At 41.6% G+C, this 15,655-nt stretch overlaps 1 protein-coding gene across 4 annotated transcripts in view; it reads right to left on the bottom strand.

The window, feature by feature from the left end:
• The window catches only part of GRK3 (G protein-coupled receptor kinase 3), a 121,703-nt gene that overhangs the window by 85,390 nt on the left and 20,658 nt on the right, over positions 1-15,655 (bottom strand). Inside the window, exon 1 of one of the 4 annotated variants that reach the window (XM_048821765.2) lies at positions 4,342-4,377. The exons of the other annotated variants lie outside the window; for them this stretch is intronic. The gene's annotated coding sequence lies outside the window, so the exon portion shown is untranslated. Of the gene's footprint in view, positions 1-4,341; positions 4,378-15,655 lie in introns of those variants that run through there. 4 annotated transcript variants of the gene reach the window in all.

The following is a 15,655-nucleotide window of genomic DNA, read 5'->3' as shown; positions in this document are numbered from 1 at the left end:
TTTGTATTTATTTCTTTTCATAGTAAAACAGACACAGATTGGCATGCTTCAAATTTAGAAATCTATATTGTATTTAACTACGTAAATTAAAAAAAAAACATTTAAAGCACATACATGAGTCAAATGGTTTTCTAAAGAACATAAGAACAGCCATACTGGGTCAGACCAAAGGTCCATCTAGCCCAGTATCCTGTCTTCTGATAGTGGCCAATCCCAGGTGCCCCAAAGGGAATGAACAGAACAGGTAATCAAGCAATCCATTCCCTGTCGCCCATAACCAGCTTCTGGCAAACAGAGGCTAGGAATACCATCCCTGCCCATCCTGGCTAATAGCCATTGATGGACCTATCCTCCATGAATTTATCTAGTTCTACAATGCACTCCTATAATTCAATGAAAAATATACTTACTCTGAAATACTCTAATCTATGTCCACGTATCATAATTACAATTTTTAAGACATACAAAGCGGTACATTATTTTTTTGAGGGGAGAGAATGAAAAAGTGAAAAAAGTACAATGCCACAAGAAAGAACAGGAACATGGAAAACTTTCTAAGAAAGATTTCAGAGTAACAGCCGTGTTAGTCTGTATTTGCAAAAAGAAAAGGAGTACTTGTGGCACCTTAGAGACTAACCAATTTATTTGAGCATGAGCTGAGCTGTAGCTCATGAAAGCTCATGCTCAAATAAATTGGTTAGTCTCTAAGGTGCCACAAGTACTCCTTTTCTTTTTTCTAAGAAAGAGATTACCATTGCTTCTTAGAAAGAGGCTACATCTGTTCTGCTTTATTTTTAGTACTAAATGATGTTTTAATGGAGAAGTTAAACAATTTCACAACATAAGGCTGTTTTCTGCAAATTCCTGAAACCAGCATTCTCCTTAGTACTGGTGGTTTAATATTGTAAGGACCTTATAAAGCACCCAGTGGCTTCTGACATACCAGAAACAGGTAGCAGTCTTTCTCCCCAACATAGTCTCCTTCTTCAAGAAAATATCTGTGAAAAAGTTAAACCATCTAAAAATATTAACTGCTGCTCTGTACTTTTGATTCCATCTCTTCATTCAGACACTGCAGAAGCAGAATGCTTTCAGTCGAAGAGGGCCAGGAAGGAAGAGGAAAGTTCCTACAGTATGTGAAGTTAGTGCTCTGTTTCCACTGAATCTTGAGGACCTTAGGATTTGGGAGTCATGTCCCTTATTTCACCCCGAGAGGAGTACAAGTTGGTTCTTCTGCCAGATGAGCTTTGCAGTGTTTACTGGACCCTCTATGATCCTTCCGTGAGTTTTATTGTGCAATGGTGCTTTATAATCCCATGAAACATAACCAAGTATTTGTAGGTTTATAATAAACACACATGTTCCCTGATTCAGAAGGAGGAATAAACTCAGTGACTGTCTAGAAGGTAAAGATCTCTAACTCACGCTGTTCACAATAGTATCTGCGACATCCTAACTGTTGTAAATTATAAGACCAATATTAATAAGTGACAAGAAGTTAGAGTAACAGTAATTTATAACTCTACAAATTACACTTTATAACTCAGAGATTTGAGCCTGTCGGGTGAAAGATAACTCCTGCCTGTCCTCAAATCCAGAAATACTCCTATAAAAAGTATTCAAGATGTAGGGGTCAAGGACAATTTCTCAAGATTTATTTGTGGGCCTAAACTGTGGAAAGAGAAGCTCTCATTGGAACTGCTAACAGCACCTCCCGATAAGATCAGTCTTTGAGGAGCCAGTCATCAACGTAGGGAATGACTATTCCTAGACTTAGACAATGGAAGTGCGTATGTACAAACTGCCATGATTTTTGAGAAAACCCTTGAGGTAGAAGCAAGGTACTGGAAGGTAGGACTCGGTACTGATGATGACCGATTATGAAATGAAGAAATCTTTTGTGAAAGGGATGAATTGCTACATGGAAGTAAGCATCTCTGAGGTCTAGACTCACAAACCAGTCCCCAGCCTACAGGGAGGGAATAACAGCTGTTAGGGACACCATCCTGAGTTTCAGATGTGTTGTTCGTTTATCTGACATTTAGTATTGCCTCAAACCCCTCTTTTTCTTGCATATCAGAAAATACCTTGAATAGAACCTTTTCCTCAGTGTTGCAGTGGAACTGGTTCTATGTCCCTAGACTTAGGAGCAGTGGGATCTCCTGTCTCAGCAATTGATCATGAGAGCGGTCCCTGAAGAGGGACAGGGAAGCAAGAAGAGAGGGCAGGATGGAGATAAACTGGATTGTGTAACTCGATGTTATGGCCTCCAATACTCATCTGTCTGATGTTACAATCTCCCATGCCTGCTAGAATAGAGAGAGGCAGTGTACTAAGGAAAAGGGGTGGTATGGTGCATCTGAGAAACCTTGACTAGTGGAGTGGTTCAGACTCTCGACCAAACCCTCACAACCGGCACTGGACAATGTTGATGGCTGGAATGAAGCAGCCAAGGTAGTCACTGGCTTTTTTTTAGAAAATCTCAACCTCTTATCCAGCAGTTCAGACGGTCTAAGGAAGGTGGAAAATTGAGCAGGACAGGATTTTTGTGCCAATTCAAACCTGCTAAATATTCTTTTATTTGAAGGCATGCCTATTCCCAAAGATCTAAGTGTAGCTCCAGAGTCCTTTAGGGTATGAAGTGAGTGGTCTGTGTATAGCTCACTGTATATAAGTCCTCAACAGTCGATCGTACTTCTCATGGGTAACCGGACAGCTGAAGCCAGGAAGCTCATCTCATCACGACTATGGTGGAAACAGACCTGGCTGAAATGTCAGCCATGTGAAGTGAAGCCTTCAATATTTGCCAAGAGCTGACCCTCCTTTATTACGCCACTAAACTGGTCTCAGCGTTCCTGAGGTAAGTGGTCAATAAAAGCATTAAACATCTCATAATTCAGGCAGTCATATTTCGACATCAGGGCCCGGTAAGTCATCATCCTGAACTGTAATATCACCAAAGAGCAGCTTTTATGACCCAAAAGATCCAGTTGTTTCTAGTCTATGTAATACAGGGTAGCTTTTGGAATATACTGTCTCTCCCTTTCATTACCTGCGCTCATGATAAGAGAATTTGGTGCTGGGTGTGAAAATAAAACACTCACAATCCCTGGCCAGGACATATTATTTTTTATCAGCACACTTGAGTGTAGGGGGTGCTACACTCTTTTCTGTTACCAAAAGGTAACAGAACTAGAGGGTCTGGGCCTAGGTCCAAAGCCAATCTTAAGACTTGCTCCATCGTTAATAGTCTGAACTTAATATCCCTGTTTTTACGGGATAGTCTCTTAAAAGAAGTGCAAACCTTGCACTTGCTGCGGATATGCGAGTCTCCCAAGCAATAAATACCCTGAGAATGCCCACTGCTGATGGGAATAGCTTCTTGGCAGGAGAGGCACCTTTTAAAATCCAGAGAGCCCAGCATCCCAGATACAAGAAAAAAAACTAACCCCTCAATAAAGGGGGAAAAAAACTTTTTTTGGGGGGGGGGGGGGGAATGGGAACAGCAGTTCCAACAACTACTAAGTATCGGAGGGAGGGATAGCTCAGTGGTTTGAGCATTGGCCTGCTAAACCCAGGGTTGTGAGTTCAACCCTTGAGGGGGCCATTTAGGGATCTGGGGCAAAGATTGGGGATTGGTCCTGCTTTGAGCAGGGGGTTGGACGAGATGACCTCCTGAGGTCCCTTCCAACCCTGATATTCTATGATCCCATAAACTAACTGAAGAACTAACAGTCTATACTATATTCTATCACTAAAGAGGAAAATAGGCACACACTAAACTCCAGCTCAAGGCAGTTGAGAAGGAACTCTGGGCGGTTCACCTGCACAGCCCTATATAGCCTCAGTACAGGGCATGAAGGTGTGTAGGAAGCATGCAGAAGATGAGCAAGCACTGCTAACAAAAATCTCCAGTCAAAGGCACAGGGTGCATGTTCGCTGAAGTTGAGCACCTGCAGGGACACGACTTGAAGAAGAACTGGTGTCTTACAACAGGGGCAATATTGAAATCCAAAAGACAAGCATGCAGCATCCTAAGGTCCTGGTGTCAAGACGTCTTGGGTGGCTCACAACTGTGAGTGCCGTTCTCTTGGCAGACTGCTTCAAACCAGGGCTCAAACTCCAAATTGGTTGTGTGGTCTATGCTTACATTTCACCAACTAAATATTAAGAATGAACTCCTCAGGCACAACAACACCCTTAACATGGAGTCACAGAGTCCCCTTGGACAATCTTGCCACCCAGGCAAACTTGCCTTTGTGACAGACAGTCCCTCCCTTACAACAAAAAAAACGCAATAATATTCACTGTACTCCCAGTCCGAAAGGACCAATTACTTACTCCAGGTCAATTGTACCTCAGATCTCTCATCAAAGACAATACTAAAGGTTTATTAACTAGGAAAAAGAAATAAGAGTTATTTACAACGTTAAAGCAGGTAAACATACACACACAAATGAGTTACAGTCTTAGGTATCAAAAGTAATAGACACTGCTGTAATATGCAAGCTCTATCTGTCCTTTAGGGCTAACCCAGGCTAAATGGCTGGGGCTCCTAGCTTATGCTTAGAAGTCTTGCCCTCTCCCTGAAGTCCAAGCAGCCTAGGGATAACAATTTTTTCTTGACAGGGATTTTTGTTCCATTTCCCCAGAGCTCAAACTGATAGGACTGAGCATTTGTGCATGCCTCCTCTTCATGGACGTGGGGGGAGCGATCAACAAAGACTTTTGTTCACTGATGTTCCATAATGATTTGTCGAATGTCTATAGGCCTTCTTTTGTTGGGCAGGAGAGGACACCTCTTGTGGTAAACTAGTATTTCATACTTGGTAATGCTTCTCTCCTGACCATGGGGATTTCCAGTTTCATAGCAAACACTTTTATAGTCAGAGAGCAAAAACACTTAAATATTACCTTATAACATGGGGTACAGACATTATAAATTAGATTAATACATGCAGCAACTCACAAGCATTTCATAAAGTCCAAACACATCTCTCTAAATCCAATACCTATTTTAACACACAGGTGAGTCAGACTGGTTTCCAGCTATGCATTGGTCAACGTTCAGTGAGGCCTTGGGACCTTAGCACAAATTGGCACCTGGTCTGTCAGCATCACACTTGGCACCAGGAGAGATCTCACTGAGGAAAAATTTTACAAGGGAGGAAGGTAATAAAACATCCCAACTATTACCTGAAACATATCAAAAAAGATGCCAATAGGCAACCCATTGACCTATGCTAAACTAACACTATTATATACACTATACCGGGGTGGGCAAACTACGGCCCTCGGACCGGATCCAGCCTGTTAGGGCTTTGGATCTGGCCCGCGGGATTTTCCCCCGTGGTGCCATAGGCCCCACGCCACTCTCTCAGACGTGGCCAGCACCGCGTTCCTAGGGCCCCGGAGGTGGTGGGGGGGCAGAGGGCTCCGTGCATTGCCCTTGCCTCCAGGCACCACCCCCTCACAGCTCCCATTGGCCAGGAACGAGGAACGAGGTCCAATGGGAGCTTCGGGGGAGGTACCTGGAGGCATGGCAAGGGCAGCACACGGAGCCTTGCGCGCCCTCCTCCCACAGGGGCTGCGCAGGGACGTGGTACCGGCCGCTTCCCAGAGCGGCGTGGCATGGGCTGGGGCTGGGGCAGGCATGCAGGGAGCCTGCCCTGGCCCCGGAGCACACTGCTGCCACCCCGGAGCCCCTTTAGGTAAGAGGTGCCGGGCCAGAGCCCGAAACCCTCCTGCACCCCGCCCCCCAAATCCCTGCCCTGAGCCCCCTGCCTGCACCCCGCCCCGAACTCCCTGCCCTGAGCCCCCTGCCTGTGCCCTGCACTCAGCCCTCTCTCGCACCTCACACCCCTCTCTGCACCCCACACACCCCCTGCCCTGAGCCCCCTGCTGTACCCCACACCCCTCCTGCACCCCAACCGCCCTGCCCTGAGCTTCCTCCTTCACTCTGCACCCCTCCTGCACCCCAACCCCCTTCCCTGAGCCCCCTCATACACCCTGTACCCCGCTCTGCCCCAATCCCTTGCCCTGAGCCCATTCCTGCACACTGCACCCCCTCCCACACCCTGCACTCCCTCCCGCACCCCAACCCCCTGCCCCAGCCCTGCATACAATTTCCCTACCCAGATGTGGCCCTTGGCCCAAAAAGTTTGCCCACCCCTGCACTATACAAAGACACTGGCACTCAGTCTCAAAACCACACGCATGAGAACATGAGAACATAAGAGTGGCCGTACTGGGTCAGACCAAAGGTCTATCCAGCCCAGTATCCTGTCTACCAACAGTGGCCAATGCCAGGTGCCCCAGAGGGAGTGAACCTAACAGGTAATGAGAAGGAACTGAGTGATGGTTGGACACATATTATCCTTTATGCCCTCGGTATGAGAGCACTAGGACGCTCAGGCCACATGTATGACACCAATAGGGGGCGCTGGCCAAACAGATCTTGAGCACATGGGGCACATACGCATCAAAAGGGGAAAGTACATATGGACTGTCACCAGCTTGATTGAAAAGCCAGTAGGTGTCTTGTTAAGTGAGCTCCCCAAGTTTTCAGTAGTCCAACCAATATCTAACTTAGGTTGGCCCACCATGGCCTTACATTCACCCAAAGTAAAACAAAAGGTCTCTCAATGACCTAAATGTGAAGTATGGTCAGCAGTGGGTCTTGACTCATCCTGGCTTCTTGGGTTATGGTCAGGGCCAGATTAACCCATCACTGGGCCCTAGGCAAACATATGCTTCTGGGACAGGAGGGGATGGGGCAGGCCGCCACCCCAGCCAAGCTCTCTCTCAGGCAGCCACAGTGCGCACAGAGCAGAGATCCTGAGCAGCAAGCTTCAGCTGGCATGAGAAGTGGCTGGTACCGCTCCCCTCCTGGACCCGGCTGCCAAGGAGAATGGCCGAATGTGCCGGGGGGGGGGAGGGGCAGCAGGAGAAAGACAGACGTCTCCCCAACCCCCGCAGGTAACTCTGGTGCAGTAGGAAGAGCACAGAGGCCCCAGGCTGGGCAGAGGAGATGTGGGGCGGTCACATGTCCTCCCCTTTAGATTGTACATCCCCCACCCAATATCGGGATGCATGAGTCATCTATGCACTGGAGGACCAAGTCCCACTGGTTTCACCAGCGGCTGAGCCTACAAGGCCTTTCTAGGCAACTCCGGTGATCCCAAACTCACTGCATTTCTTTTCTTAAAGGGCCGCTCCTGAGGCAGGGTGCACCAAGGCCGAAGTATCTCCAGCAGGAGACAGCAAATGCCTGGTACAACACATCCATTGAAACGCACTCAAAGAAGAACTGAGGGTACCATATAATCTTAAAGGAAGGAGTTTAAGTCCACAGCCTTTTGGAAACAAACAGACTTTTGAGAAACACAGAAAGTCACTGCAGTCTGTGAGTAACTGGACTTAAACTGTGCTGGTTTTTCCGTCTAATACATGTCCCTGTTAAAAGCTGTAACAGCAGAAACTTTAAAAAAAAAATCACAAGGCTGATTCACATAATTTATTACTCCTGTATCTGTACCCACTCATTTCTCCATGAGAAGAAAATAACCTACTTCTAGTGTTCAAAGCTTCCTGTCCACTCAGAAGTCTTGACAGTTCCAAAGAAATGTTGTATAATTAGGCTGCTCTGCTGAGACACAAAAGTTTTTCCCCTTTTTCCTTATATGACATTATCCTTCCCAAAACAAAATTGTATATAGGTTCTAAAAGCACAGGTTTTATGTAGACCTCAGCTGATGAATCGTTCTATTATTTAACAAGAAAAGGTTCAGGCTGCAGCCTGATAAAGAAAGATCTAAATTATTTATAATGAAAAAAAACAGAATGAATTAAAACATTTTATAGGTTGGTTTCAGATGTTATTCAACTCTGGACAGACAAAAGCAGGCCTTTTTTCCACCTTAAAATTAAGCACAGGTAAAAGTACTTATATAATTTATGGTACCAGGCACTCAAGTGCCAACAATATTCTTTATAAAACATCTAAGTATGGTGTTTTCTCCATGTCCAACCCTTGAAAGAGATGTAATGAGCCAAGTTAGACTGTATAAGAAATTCTTCCAATTAGCCACATTTCATCTGCCCTCAGGATTTTTCACAGAGAAATAACTTTTATAGCAATACACCAGAAGAAATTTATGCCAGCCATCAAGTAGTATAATTAGCTAATTTATACATATTGGCCAGTCTGAAACCACCTTTTCAATAAATATTTTTTATTGTTTATACTTTATGAATCAACTTTTAACCAAATGGGTTGAATGACACAATATTTTTGTGTTTTCTAAAACAATGAGAACGCAACTGATCAGTAATAACACAATAAACCAAATGTCAAAGCACTGCACATACACCAGACACATTTTTCTTTAACATACCAAATAACTGATGAAGATGTAATAAAATCAATGGAACAGCAAGTTTTCACATATTTAAATGTGTCTGGACAGATCATCTCTTGCACAAGTTTTACAGGCTGTTCAAAGTGAAAGTATCAATGTTTATGGCGCAACAGACAGCATAGTATTATATTCTATTTCTACAGCAACTTGCAATCTAACCCACACCAATATCAAAATTATTTTAAAAAACACAAAAGTATATTCATAAAAACTCATCATCCTAAATGTCTAGAAATTAAATTAAAATTGTGGAAATTATTTTAAAATTAACACTAATTTTGTGAGCATTTTTACAAGAGTAAGAACTACAATTTTTTTAAAAAATAGATATTTCATAATGTTGAATTACACCTCCAATGACTTCCAGTTTATCCTGTTTTCCTCTACCTCAGTATGCATGATACCCATTGACATCAGTAGAACATCTTTGTTTATAGGAAAACAGACCCTGAATAAAATGCCACATAATAACAACAGTTTCTTGGTTTTGTTTTCAGTCATCTGGTTTCAAAGATTTACATGGTTCCTTTACAGATACAAAATATGAGTTTTGCTAAACAGACTAACAAGGAGAAGTTTATGTCCAACTAATATCCAATAGAATCATGCAACTCATCCATAATCCAGGTTTTAGTCTGATCTTGAACCTGCTGCATAAACTGAAAACTGCTAACAATGAAACAACAATAGGAGGAAAGAGAAACCAGTTTTTACAGGGTACTTTAAGTTTCATTTTTTACCACTCTTTTCACTTCCTAATTTCCACAGAGTCTCACTTATGTTTTATATCTTCCACATGTCTGAAATGGAACCCAAAAATAAATGCACTTTTCCATAAACACAAAAAGCAAATACAGTATGTTGCAAACCTGTCTAGGTATTTATGTAATCTCTGCTACTTTCATATACAAAAAGTAGAAGAGACTCAAATAGCAAGTTAATTTAAGTGAAATGTACATATATATGCATGCATGCATGCACAACACTGCCGTTCTTCTTCCCTATCTCATATTTCCTCTCAATCTTCCTATCCTCCATGACTACCATTTCCTCTTCTTTACATTCCTCCGCATCCCACCCTGACATAAAATTGTAGTTTTTAACCTGGAATAAATTAATACACACCTGGGCCCTTTAAGACACATGTATAACCAAAAAGAAAAGGAGTACTTGTGGCACCTGAGAGACTAACCAATTTATCTGAGCATAAGCTTTTGTGAGCAGCTCACGAAAGCTTATGCTCAAATAAATTGGTTAGTCTCTCAGGTGCCACAAGTACTCCTTTTCTTTTTGCGAATACAGACTAACATGGCTGTTACTCTGAAACAAGTATAGCAACTGCACTCTATCTGTTAAATTCTCCCCCTTCCTCTGATCCCGCACCTCTACTTCTTGCCTTATTCCTTCTTTTGTTATGTCTGATTTTGGATTATAAACCCACAGATCATGGCCCCTATCCTGAAAAGACTTACGTGTATGCTTAACTTTACATGTTAGTCCCACTGACTTCAATGGGACTACTCACATCACATGTAAAGTTAATCATGTGCCTAAGTCTTTACAAAATTGGGGCCCTCGTCTTTTCTATATGTTGTAAACTGCCTAGCACTATTTGACAACCAAATTTTATTGCTCTCACTGCTCTTTCTTCAGAGGATTATTTAATTAGTTCAAAATGCCACTGGCACACAGATCTCATGCTTACATTAAACAAGGGTTTAAATAACGTACTAGGGAGTGAGTCTTTAAAACGTGTTATATTTTGATACTTAAGGGATTGCACCACATTGTGCTCCCGTATTGAAAGGGCGGGGAGAATTTCTCAACAGCAAGTTTACCTCCCGCTCATGGCGGACAGCTGACAGGAAGATCTTATACTACAGAGTCCATTCACACAGCTGTAAGGCCTGTCGGTACACTGATCTTAGGATGAATTAACACTATTTTGCTCTGAAAAGCCACCATAAGCTAGAATAATCACCCTGAGCTCTAGCACTCTGAAGGGAGTTAATATGATATGAAATTCCTAAAGGATCCAAAACAGACATGAATGTGTGGGAAGAACACAGATGGCAAAATTCTTAACCTAGTATAGAGTTCCAATATGGAGAAAGCTGAACATAAGATAACATAAGGAATAGCCAAGTGAATCATTCCTACAAAGAACAGTCCCCCAATAGAAAGGAAGGTAACGCAAAATGGAAGAAAATGTTCACATAAATTGATAAATGTAGGGTGACCAGATGAAACGGACAAAATATCAGGACACATGGGGGAAGCAAAAAAAATAAAAGCAGCCAGAGCGGCCAAAGCCACAATATCGGGACATCCTGACCGTGTATCAGTCGTGACGCGGGACAAAGACCTAAAAATCGGGACGTCTGGTCACCCTAGATAAATGACAACCACATTTTCTGCAATTAAGCAAACATATATTTCTCACTGGGACTACTGACATGCAGTAAGTTTAATGACAGGTTTCAGAGTAACAGCCGTGTTAGTCTGTATTCGCAAAAAGAAAAGGAGGACTTGTGGCACCTTAGAGACTAACCAATTTATTTGAGCATAAGCTTTAGTGAGCTACAGCTCACTTCATCGGATGCATACTGTGGAAAATACAGCAGATGTTTATTTTTATACACACAAATCATGAAAAAATGAGTGTTTATCACTACAAAAGGTTTTCTCTCCCCCCGCCCCACTCTCCTGCTGGTAATAGCTTATGTAAAGTGATCACTCTCCTTACAATGTGTATGATAATCAAGGTGGGCCATTTCCAGCACAAATCCAGGTTTTCTCCCCCCCCCCACCCCTTTATCTATCTGTGTACTTGACAACAGAGATGGAGTGGAAATCAGGTTTAACCTTAAAGCCAAAGGGAAAATGCAAGAGCTTTTTTTAACAATGTGCAAAGGGTAAGTATTATACTATGATCAAGTTCCAAAACAACTAACCCGGTTTTGCTCAAATTGTCCAAAAAAAGCCAAACATGGAAATTTCATCTCAAAAGGTTACAAGCAACTGTGAATGAAGTGTTTTAGTAGAAACTGTTAAGTACCACCAGAATCTAAACAAACTTCTCGATAGACAGATGTGAACCAGATCCAGATCAGTGACCAAGAGCTGAAAGGTTCTGCATTTTATCATACCCAGAGCATCTAGTTTACCAACATTATCTTCTGTCTACTATTAGGCAGCACTGATAAGAAAGATCAATACTGCCTTTCTTTAGATTTGTTACAGTGGAAGTGTATATCGCATTTGTTCCAAGTGCATTAATGTAATTGTTGCTATTGCCTAATTTAAAATCTCTTACTCTTAGAAAATACACCTGCTGCATATGTCAATTACAAAAATCAGAGCTTGAATGAAACAATTTTTACAAGTGCGTATGATCAACAGTAAAATATAATGCAAAAATAAATTAAAATACCATTTTAATAATCAAGCATAGCAAAATAGATTCTATTTATGAATTATAACTAATCATTTGAGTATTGGAAAAGTCTATTTCCAATGCAGACACAATCTACTTGTTGTGTAGCAAACAGGATGTGGTAATGAGAAAACTAGTTAAAGGTGGTTATTCATTCCACTTAGATACACGCTGTACTTCCCCATGAAGCTGGTATTACACAGGAAGTAACTTGTGCCTGGCAAAACAGATTGGCTACTTAATTAAATGCTAGCATAGCAGCTTTCTAGCTGGATGCATCATCTTGTGTTATCTTAAACGCACTGTACGAGTTCCTCACTGTACGAGTTTAAGATCAGGCAGCAGTCAAACAAGAATCCCATGACACCAAGAGGTGCCCAGGGCAGTTTAAAGCAAATGAAGCAACTTATTTTCCTTCATAAAACCTGAAGTAAAGAGAGACACACTAATTTAAGCACAACCTTTAAAGGTTTAGGGCCATCTCATCCTTGAAGAAGCTAATGCCACATTGCAGATTGGATATTCCTGAAGTTCTTACTCAGTTTCCTTCACGTTCTTCTTTTGTCCCCATCAGTGCAAGTAACAAGTGATTCGACCTCCAAAACCAAAGGATCCCCTGAGATCCTTTGCAAGGCTATACATCTAGAAACAAAAATCACAGATCATACTTTCAAGCTGCAGGACTGTATTTTGGAAAGTCGTGACCCTGAAAAAGTCATGACTCTTAACCCTAAGAGTTAACAGTAGATGAACTCCATGTGACACGTGTGGGTAAAACAGCTAACTCAATACTTAGACATATTAAAAGGGAAACATGAAACAGGAGAAGAGGGGCAATATTATCTATGTATATGACATTGCAAAGACTAGTACTGGAAGACTGTGTCCAGTTCTGGTTTCCGCACTTTAACAACTGGAAAGGATGCAGAAATGGGCTACAACTTAAGAATGATTTGTGGCCTGGAAACGTGACAGAGACTAAAGGAGCTCAATCGATATAGTTTATCAAAGAAAAGATAAAAAGGTGACTTGATTAGGGTCAACAATTACCTACTCAGGAAGAAGATATCTGATATTAGAGGGCTTTCAAATTTAGCAGACAAAGGCATAATAAGAACCAAAGGCTGGATGCTGAAGTTAGAGAGGTTCTAACTGGAAAAAGAGATGCACATTTTTAACACTGAAAATGATTAATCATTTGAAGAAATTATCAAGGAATATGGTAAATTCTCCTTCAATGAGAGTCTTTAAATCCAAGGTTGGATATCGTCCTAAAAATATGCTCAAGTTCAACCACAATCTGTTGGGTAGACTGCAAGAATCACTGGATGAAATCTATGCCTTATTCTATGCCAGAGAATCATAAAGGCCCCTTCCGAACTCAGAATCTATGCACTAGAGATATCTGCAAAGGGTCTGTCCCTTCACAGCAGCTCTCTAATCCCCCAGCTCCCTATTCACAGAAATCACAGAAATGGAAGGGACCTCGAGAGGTCATCTAGTCCAGTCCCCTGCACTCAAGGCAGGACTAAGTATTATCTAGACCATCCCTGACAGGTGTTTGTCCAACCCGCTCTTAAAAATCCCCAATGACAGAGATTCCACCACCTCCCTAGGCAATTTATTCCAGGGCTTAACCACCCTGACAGTTAGGAAGTTTTTCCTAATATCCAACCTAAACCTCCCTTGCTGCAATTTAAGCCCATTGCTTCTTGTTCTATCCTCAGAGGTTAAGAACAACAATTTTTTTCCCTCCTCCTTGTAACAACCTTTTATGTACTATTACACTTAGCAGTGCTGTAATTAAGACAGCATTTCATCATCTATGGCTGGAGGGCAAGCAGGGTCAGTGAAGGGGACAATATAGCTTTAAATCTACATAAAATTAAAACACATCAACAATGTCATGCATTATTACAATCCAAAGTGTTTCTTGTATGTTCTTACCATATGTTCAAATATAACATTCATTTCATTTATAAAGTCCTTCACAACTCTGCCCTTTCCTGCTTGTCCACTCTTGCCTTTTATCTACCTCCTCTGGCCAGTCAACAACGCCAACCTCATCCGCTCATCTTCTCTCTCAACTTCCACACTGCTCTTACACGTGGTACAAGCATAGTGAATGCATTTGGAAGTCCATGGGTCTCTCCTCCTCCAAACCCCTCCTGGGCTGTAAGATGCAGCCACTGCTGTGACCCACCTCTGCTTACAAGAAATAAGCCTACCAATGATAGTTGGGGTCAGTGTCAGCCTGGGAGAGTTAATATTAACTTAACCCCCCCCCCCAAAATGCTAATTTTTGTAACCATCTGGAACTACCAAGTAGTGCAATGGCAACCTATGTAACCATGGGGTCTTATTTTGGTTTCCTTTGTCCTCTCTCCACTTTCATTTGCAAAATTCATTGTGCCTCATCTCAGCTTAGATTTTAAGCTCCTTAGAATAGGGATAAATTGCTACATGTTTGTCCAGCACCTTGCATAATGTGGCCCAATTTTAACGATGGCCACTAGGCACAACCAAAATACAACCAAATAAATAATAATAAACACCAGATATGAGTTGTTAGTATCTGATTGTTAAAAATCTATCTTTATTCTCACAGCATTGTGTATTAGACCGAGAATACTCTACCATAAGCAATTATGTTAATGTGTGAAAACAAAACAATGTAGCAAAGAAGAAGGTAGAAAACAGCAATAAAAATAAACGAACATCCAAAATAAAGACAATATTTTCAGCAAAACGTAAAGTCTCTTCAGTTAAAAAACACCCACATTTATCCTTAATCTTTTCCCCTCATTCCAAAGTTGTCTTCAGAAGAGACATGCTGTCTCTCACCATGCTACTTCATTCTAGCAAAATTGTTATTATGGAGAAGCTGGTTAGAAGCTCCACAGTTAAGGATGAGAGTTTAGAGATATAAGCATTTAACATGGATAAAAAAAGAAAATAATATAAGCAGCAGCTGTAAGTGAAAAGCAAAGTATATAATCTCACAACATCTCTGAAATATGCATCCCAGCTTTTTGAACATACTGAGTTTTATGTCTGAATACTCAACTGTAAGCAATTTGGGGCAGACACTGATCTTTAATGAGTTTATACTGAACAATGAATTTTTTGACTGGGATGACTGCATGCTATCAAAGTACAAATGATAAATAGAACAACAATCTTTTTTTTTTTTTAATTTCTCAGGTTAGAGTTAACTATCTACTAGTAGTGTAACAACAGAATATCTAAAAATAATTGTCACAACTTGTACTGTTCTTTGGAACAGACTATTAGTTGAAAGATATTTAACCATATGACTGGAAATGAACAATCAAATACAAGTTTCCTTGGTTCCTTAACTATCTGATTTGACTCATACCATACAGATGTAGAGAATTAAAATCATTCTATTTGGCAGTGCTACTGAAACATCCCCTTGTATATATTTTGCCACTGCTATGCAACATTACACCAATTATTCAGAAAGAGAAGTGCTAAACTGAGCCACACATAAACAGGCATTAGTACTGTCAAAAGGAGGATCTGTTTGTTCTGCAGTCCAGTACTTTTGGCTGGAGTAGGAAACTGTTAAACAATCTGTAACATTCTTTTTCCCATCCAGCTTGCCCTTAGTGTATCTGCATGTGAGTAACACCAAGTGTGTTTCTTTACTCTTATTTAGCAGCAATAGTTTCTTTCTTTCTTAAATAAACAGTGTGTGGTTTAGCAGCAGCTGTCATCTGGATTTGATAGTTAACAGTGAGAGAACAAGTGCTGACTGTCCACCACTGAAGATTAG

Source organism: Caretta caretta, chromosome 15 (assembly GCF_965140235.1).
Source record: "Caretta caretta isolate rCarCar2 chromosome 15, rCarCar1.hap1, whole genome shotgun sequence".
NCBI lineage: Eukaryota > Metazoa > Chordata > Testudines > Cheloniidae > Caretta > Caretta caretta.
This window is presented reverse-complemented; position numbering and strand designations above follow the sequence as displayed.